The sequence below is a fragment of the Ptychodera flava genome, chromosome 13 (genome assembly GCF_041260155.1).
Source record: "Ptychodera flava strain L36383 chromosome 13, AS_Pfla_20210202, whole genome shotgun sequence".
Lineage (NCBI taxonomy): Eukaryota > Metazoa > Hemichordata > Enteropneusta > Ptychoderidae > Ptychodera > Ptychodera flava.
This window is the reverse complement of record NC_091940.1, coordinates 28,048,120-28,057,550: the sequence shown is the minus strand read 5'-3', so window position 1 is coordinate 28,057,550 and position 9,431 is coordinate 28,048,120.

Genomic DNA, 9,431 nt, shown 5'->3' with positions numbered 1-9,431 from the left:
AACAAAAGGTCACGTGACCTTTCGGCCATTTTGAAAATAAACTTTAAAATTGAGCTCATTTGCATAAAAAGTGATAAATCAAAATTCTGCTCCAGTCACTTTTTAGACCTTATAGCCTTGCTCCTTCATGCCAAATATCAAGGTCACAGGACTTGCCAATTTTGAGAAGAAGATTTTTAAAGTATTATTTTTCTGATTTTTCTATGACCTTTGACCTTCCTATACCTGTGCAGCTAAGCTATGGCAAAGCTTTTTCTGGCCTATGTAAGGGTCCCAAAAGGCTAGGTGTCTTGAACAATGACCTTTTGGGGACCTCATTGGACACCGAAATTATGGGATGCCCCTTGACCTTTGACCTTGGCATCATTTAGCACATTACTAAACATGCACGTATGCAATTCTGGAGTACCAGATACAGCAAGAGGTCTGATTTGTGCTATAAGAGGGCAAACAAAGTTTTTGAGGTCAAAGGTCATCCTGGTCACGTGACATTTTGTCAACACACTTTGCTCCTATACTTCTCCCTGTGTACCAAAAATCAGATCCCTAGCTCTATCGGCTAGCCCGGAATTAGATATGCGCATAATTAATGAGCTACATGATGTGGTACCATATTGTCTTCCATCCCACCAAATATCAAGGCAGTAGCACTTGTGGTTACTGATTTACAAGCCTATTCGTGAAATCGAGGTCAAAGGTCATCCTGGTCACGTGACTTTTTGCCCAAAATCTTGGCTTCCACACGTCTCCCCATGTACCAAAAATCAGACCCCTAGCTCTATTGGCTTGCCCAGCATTGGCGTTAGCAGCCCCTGTGCAGTAATGCTGGCTGAGCATATTCCCTATTCATAAGCTATAGGCTGGCCTCGTACGTAACTCAATGAGATGAACCCTCGCTGGCTTCACATTCTGAAAAAACTGATCTGATTTTGCAATGAATCTCATGTTGGCTCTAAAATCAACTTACAACCCATGCTCTATCTTTGTAAGCCACAAACTGAGTGCTGATCAGCTGCTATTCAAGCATAGAGACAGGCACTACTTTTTGAACCGGACTATCTTCGTGGGTAACGGATGACCTTTGACCTAGTAGCTCTACCTTTGACCTCAGCATCTCAACAGCATATCCCCGTGTATGTGTACCCTGGCCCATATGCCTACAGCTTTCCCCTATTGCTTTCATTGGGTTTTTCTTATTATTAGGGTTTCGACACCATGGGTGCGAAACCCTCTTGTATCGTTCTGTTTTTAGGGTTTCGACACATGGGTGCGAAACCCTCTTGTAATCGTTCTGTTTTTATATTTTATTATTAGGGTTTCGACACCATGGGTGCGAAACCCTCTTGCCAATTTGAGAAGAAGATTTTTAAATATTATTTTTCTGATTTTTCTATGACCTTTGACCTCCCCTATACCTATACAGCTAAGCTATGGCAATGGCTTATTCTGGCCTATGTTTAAGTCCAAGACAGCCATTGTCTATTGGACCATGGCCAGTAGGGGACCAAACTGCACTCCACAATTTTGGGGATTGCCTTGACCTTTGACCTTGGCCTCTTGCTCCAACTCATTTATTATGTACATATCTAATTCTGAGCCAGCTAATAGAGCTGGAGGTCTGATTTTTGGTATATAGGGATAACTTAGCAATACAATTTTTTTGACAAAATGTCATGTGACCCCGATGACCTTTGACCACAAATATACATATATGGCCATAACTAAGTAACCCCAGTGCTACACCCTTCATATTGGTATGATGGGAGACCTTATGACATCACATCCTGTACCTCATTAATTATGCGCATATCTAATTCTGAGCCACCCAATAGAGCTAGAGGTCTGATTTTGGTATATAGGGATAACTTAGCAATACAATTTTTTTGACAAAATGTCATGTGACCCCGATGACCTTTGACCTCAAATATACATATATGGCCATAACTAAGTAACCACAAGTGCTACACCCTTCATATTTGGTATGATGGGAGACCTTATGACATCACATCATGTACCTCATTAATTATGCGCATATCTAATTCTGAGCCAGCCAATAGAGCTAGATGTCTGATTTTTGGTATATAGTGATAGCTTAGCATTAAAATTTTTTTGACAAAATGTCATGTGACCTCGATGACCTTTGACCTTAATATACCTATATGTCCACAACTTGATAACCACAAGTGCTACAGACTTCATATGTGGTATGATGGGAGACCTTATGACACTGCATCCTGTACTTCATTAATTATTTCACAATCTAATTTTTCTTTTGCTCTAATGCTGCCACTTTTGTCGAAACCCGGTCATCGCTGCTTGCAGCTATATTTATTATTATTATTATTCTTCTTTTTCTTCTTCTGTCGCGCTTCTGCAACTACCACGGGAACACCGTTGCACCTAGAGACTTCATATTTGGTACACAGGTACAACTCAGCAAAAGTAATTTTTTGGTCACATGACCATAACAATAGGTCACGTGACCTGGCGGCCATTTTGAAAATAAACTTTAAAATTGACTTCATTTGCATAAAAGGTGGTAAATCAAAATTCTGCTCCAGTAACTTTTTAGACCTTATAGCCTTGCTCCCTCATGCTAAATATCAAGGTAACAGGTCTTGCCGATTTTGAGAAGAAGATTTTTAAAGTATTATTTTTCATATTTTTCAGTGACCTTTGACCTCCCCTATAGATTTACAAATGCCCATTATAGGCTAGTCAATAGAGCTAGGAGTCTGGTTCTTTTTCGACATAGACGATCATTGGCTGTTAATGTTCACCGAAATATTTTGGGTCAGGTCACGTGACCTTGACCTCATTAATTATGCGCATATCTAATTCTAGGCTAACCAATAGGGCTAGAGATCCGAATTTTGGTACACAGGGACTACTATGGGATAGAAATCTATTGCAAATATGTCACGTGACCAGACCTCATTAATTATGCGCATATCTAATTCTAGGCTAACCAATAGGGCTAGAGATTCGAATTTTGGTACACAGGGACTACTATGGGATAGAAATCTATTGCAAATATGTCACGTGACCAGACCTATTAATTATGCGCATATCTAATTCTAGGCTAACCAATAGGGCTAGAAATCCGAATTTTGGTACACAGGGACTACTATGGGATTGAAATCTATTGCAAATATGTCAGGTGACCAGACCTCATTAATTATGCGCATATCTAATTCTAGGCTAACCAATAGGGCTAGAGATCCGAATTTTGGTACACAGGGACTACTATGGGATAGAAATCTATTGTCAAAATGTCACGTGACCAGACCTCATTAATTATGCGCATATCTAATTCTGAGCCAGCCAATAAAGCTAGAGGTCTGATTTTTGGTATATAGGGATAACTTAGCAATACAATTTTCTTGACAAAATGTCATGTGACCTCGATGACCTTTGACCTTGAATATACGTATATGTCCATAACTCAGTAACCACAAGTGCTACACCCTTCATATTTGGTATGATGGGAGACTTTATGACACCACATCCTGTAGCTCATTAATTATGCGCATATCTAATTCTGAGCCAGCCAATAGAGCGAAAGGTCTGATATTTGGTACACTGGCATAAGTATTTGATAGAAGTCTTATGCAAAACTACCAGGTTGAAAGGATAACTTTAAGTACCATTTTAACAAATGTGCCAATTATTCATAAGGTAGGTGCAGATCTAATTTTTCTTTTGCTCTAATGCTGCCATTTGTGTCGAAACCCGGTCATCGCTGCTTGCAGCTATATTTATTATTATTATTATTCTTCTTTTTCTTCTTCTGTCGCGCTTCTGCAACTACCACGCGAACACCCTTGCACCTAGAGACTTCATATTTGGTACACAGGTACAACTCAGCAAAAGTAATTTTTTTGTCACATGACCATAACAAAAGGTCACGTGACCTTTCGGCCATTTTGAAAATAAACTTTAAAATTGAGCTAATTTGCATAACAAGTGATAAATCAAAATTCTGCTCCAGTCACTTTTTAGACCTTATAGCCTTCCTCCTTCATGCCAAATATCAAGGTCACAGGTTTTGCCAATTTTGAGAAGAAGATTTTTAAAGTATTATTTTTCTGATTTTTCAGTGACCTTTGACCTCCCCTATACCTATGCAGCTAAGCTATGGCAATGGCTTATTCTGGGCTATGTTTAAGTCCAAGACAGCAAGCGTCTATTGGACAATGGCCAGTAGGGGACCAAATTGCACTCCACAATTTTGGGGATTCCACTTGACCTTTGACCTTGGCCTCTTCCTGCAACTCATTTATTATGCGCATATCTAATTCTGAGCCAGCTAATAGAGCTAGAGGTCTGATTTTTGGTATATAGGGATAACTTAGCAATACAATTTTTTTGACAAAATGTCATGTGACCTCGATGACCTTTGACCTTGAATATACGTATATGTCCATAACTCAGTAACCACAAGTGCTACACGCTTCATATTTGGTATGATGGGAGACCTTATGACACCACATCCTGTACCTCATTAATTATGCGCATATCTAATTCTGAGCCAGCCAATAGAGCTAGAGGTCTGATTTTTTGTATATAGGGATAACTTAGCAATACAATTTTTTTGACAAAATGTCGTGTGACCTGGATGACCTTTGACCTCAAATATACATATATGGCCATTACTAAGTAACCACAAGTGCTACACCCTTCATATTTGGTATGATGGGAGACCTTATGACACCACATCCTGTACCTCATTAATTATGTGCATATCTAATTCTGAGCCGGCCAATAGAGCTAGAGGTCTGATTTTTGGTATATAGGGATAACTTAGCAATACAAATTTTTTTGACAAAATGTCATGTGACCTCGATGACCTTTGACCTTAAATATGAGTATATGTCCATAACTCAGTAACCATAAGTGCTACACCCTTCATATTTGGTATGATGGGAGACCTTATGACATCACATCCTATACCTCATTAATTATGCGCATATGTAATTCTGAGCCAGTCAATAGAGCTAGAGGCCTGATTTTGGTATATAGGGATAACTTAGCAATACAATTTTTTTGACAAAATGTCATGTGACCTCGATGACCTTTGACCTCAAATATACATATATGGCTATAACTAAGTAACCACAAGTGCTACACCCTTCATATTTGGTATCATGGGAGACCTTAAGACATCACATTGTGCACCTCATTAATTATGCGCATATCCAATTCTGAGCCAGCCATAGAGCTAGAGGTCTGATTTTTAGTATATAGGGATAACTTAGCAATACAATTTTTTTGACAAAATGTCATGTGACCCCGATGACCTTTGACCTCAACTATACATATATGACCATAACTAAGTAACCCCAAGTGCTACACCCTTCATATTTGGTATGATGGGACACCTTAGGACACCACATGCTGTACCTCATTAATTATGCGCATATCTAATTCTCAGCTAGCCAATAGAGCTAGAGGTCTGATTTTTGGTATATAGGGATAACTTAGCAATACAATTTTTTTGACAAAATGTCATATGACCTCGATGACCTTTGACCTTAAATATAAGTATATGGCCATAACTAAGTAACCAGAAGTGCTACAGACTTCATATGTGGTATGATAGGAGACCTTATGACACTGCATCCTGTACTTCATTAATTATGCGCACAATCTAATTTTTCTTTTGCTCTAATGCTGCCAATTGTGTCGAAACCCGGTCATCGCTGCTTGCAGCTATATTTAGGGTTTCGACACCATGGGTGCGAAACCCTCTTGTAATCGTTCTGTTTTTTATTATTATTATTATTAGGGTTTCGACACCATTGGTGCGAAACCCTCTTGTAATCGTTCTGTTTTTTATTATTATTATTAGGGTTTCGACACCATGGGTGCGAAACCCTCTTGTAATCGTTCTGTTTTTTATTATTATTATTATTATTATTATTCTTCTTCTTCTTCTTCTTCTTCTGTCGCGCTTTTGCAACTACCACGCAAACACCGTTGCACCCAGAGACTTCATATTTGGTACACAGGTACAACTCAGCAAAAGTAATTTTTTTGTCACATGACCATAACAAAAGGTCACGTGACCTTTCGGCCATTTTGAAAATAAACTTTAAAATTGAGCTAATTTGCATAACAAGTGATAAATCAAAATTCTGCTCCAGTCACTTTTTAGACCTTATAGCCTTCCTCCTTCATGCCAAATATCAAGGTCACAGGTTTTGCCAATTTTGAGAAGAAGATTTTAAAGTATTATTTTTCTGATTTTTCAGTGACCTTTGACCTCCCCTATACCTATGCAGCTCAGCTATGGCAATGGCTTATTCTGGGCTATGTTTAAGTCCAAGACAGCAAGCGTCTATTGGACAATGGCCAGTAGGGGACCAAATTGCACTCCACAATTTTGGGGATTCCACTTGACCTTTGACCTTGGCCTCTTCCTGCAACTCATTTATTATACGCATATCTAATTCTGAGCCAGCTAATAGAGCTAGAGGTCTGATTTTTGGTATATAGGGATAACTTAGCAATACAATTTTTTTGACAAAATGTCATGTGACCTCGATGACCTTTGACCTTGAATATACGTATATGTCCATAACTCAGTAACCACAAGTGCTACACGCTTCATATTTGGTATGATGGGAGACCTTATGACACCACATCCTGTACCTCATTAATTATGCGCATATCTAATTCTGAGCCAGCCAATAGAGCTAGAGGTCTGATTTTTTGTATATAGGGATAACTTAGCAATACAATTTTTTTGACAAAATGTCGTGTGACCTGGATGACCTTTGACCTCAAATATACATATATGGCCATTACTAAGTAACCACAAGTGCTACACCCTTCATATTTGGTATGATGGGAGACCTTATGACACCACATCCTGTACCTCATTAATTATGTGCATATCTAATTCTGAGCCGGCCAATAGAGCTAGAGGTCTGATTTTTGGTATATAGGGATAACTTAGCAATACAAATTTTTTGACAAAATGTCATGTGACCTCGATGACCTTTGACCTTAAATATGAGTATATGTCCATAACTCGGTAACCATAAGTGCTACACCCTTCATATTTGGTATGATGGGAGACCTTATGACATCACATCCTATACCTCATTAATTATGCGCATATGTAATTCTGAGCCAGCCAATAGAGCTAGAGGCCTGATTTTTGGTATATAGGGATAACTTAGCAATACAATTTTTTTGACAAAATGTCATGTGACCTCGATGACCTTTGACCTCAAATATACATATATGGCTATAACTAAGTAACCACAAGTGCTACACCCTTCATATTTGGTATGATGGGAGACCTTATGACATCACATCCTGTACCTCATTAATTATGCGCATATCTAATTCTGAGCCAGCCAATAGAGCTAGAGGTCTGATTTTTGGTATATAGGGATAACTTAGCAATACAATTTTTTTGACAAAATGTCATGTGACCTCGATGACCTTTGACCTCAACTATACATATATGGCCATAACTAAGTAACCCCAAGTGCTACACCCTTCATATTTGGTATGATGGGACACCTTAGGACACCACATCCTGTACCTCATTAATTATGCGCATATCTAATTCTCAGCTAGCCAATAGAGCTAGAGGTCTGATTTTTGGTATATAGGGATAACTTAGCAATACAATTTTTTTGACAAAATGTCATATGACCTCGATGACCTTTGACCTCAAATATAAGTATATGGCCATAACTAAGTAACCAGAAGTGCTACAGACTTCATATGTGGTATGATGGGAGACCTTATGACACAGCATCCTGTACTTCATTAATTATGCGCACAATCTAATTTTTCTTTGCTCTAATGCAGCAAATTGTGTCGAAACCCGGTCATCGCTGCTTGCAGCTATATTTATTATTATTATTTTATTCTTCTTTTTCTTCTTCTGTCGCGCTTCTGCAACTACCACTGCGAACACCGTTGCAGCTAGAGACTTCATATTTGGTACACAGGTACAACTCAGCAAAAGTAATTTTTTGGTCACATGACCATAACAATAGTCACATGACCTGGCGGCCATTTTGAAAATAAACTTTAAAATTGACTTCATTTGCATTAAAGGTGGTAAATCAAAATTCTGCTCCAGTCACTTTTTAGACCTTATAGCCTTGCTCCTTCATGCCAAATATCAAGGTAACAGGTCTTGCCGATTTTGAGAAGAAGATTTTTAAAGTATTATTTTTCATATTTTTCAGTGACCTTTGACCTCCCTATAGATTTACAAATGCCCATTATAGGCTAGCCAATAGAGCTAGGAGTCTGGTTCTTTTTGACATAGACGATCATCGGCTGTTAATGTTCACCGAAATATTTTGGATCAGGTCACGTGACCTGGACCTCATTAATTATGCGCATATATAATTCTAGGCTAACCAATAGGGCTAGAGATCCGAATTTTGGTACACAGGGACTACTATGGGGTAGAAATCTATTGCAAATATGTCACGTGACCAGACCTCATTAATTATGCGCATATCTAATTCTAGGCTAACCAATAGGGCTAGAGATCCAAATTTTGGTACACAGGGACTACTATGGGATAGAAATCTATTGCAAATATGTCATGTGACCAGACCTCATTAATTATGCGCATATCTAATTCTAGGCTAACAATAGGGCTAAAGATCCCAATTTTGGTACACAGGGACTACTATGGGATAGAAATCTATTGCAAATATATCACGTGACCAGACCTCATTAATTATGCGCATATCTAATTCTAGGCTAACCAATAGGGCTAGAGATCCAAATTTTGGTACACAGGGACTACTATGGGATAGAAATCTATTGCAAATATGTCACGTGACCAGACCTCATTAATTATGCGCATATCTAATTCTGAGCCAGCCAATAGAGCTAGAGGTCTGATTTTTGGTATATACGGATTACTTAGCAGTAAAATTTTTTTGACAAAATATCATGTGACCTTCATGACCTTTGACCTTATATATACATATATGGACATAACTAAGTAACCCCAAGTGCTAGAGAGCCTTCATATTTGGTATGATGGAAGACCTTATGACACCACATCCTGTACCTAATTAATTATGCGCATATCTAATTCTGAGCCAGCCAAAAGAGCTAGAGGTCTGATTTTTGGTATATAGGGATAACTTAGCAATACAATTTTTTTGACAAAATGTCATGTGACCTCGATGACCTTTGACCTTAAATATACCTATATGTCCACAACTTGATAACCACAAGTGCTACAGACTTCATATGTGGTATGATGGGAGACCTAATGACACTGCATCCTGTACTTTATTAATTATGCGCACAATCTAATTTTTCTTTTGCTCTTAATGCTCCTACTTGTGTCGAACCCGGTCATCGCTGCTTGCAGCTATATTTAGGGTTTCGACACCATGGGTGCGAAACCCTATTGTAATCGTTCTGTTTTTTAT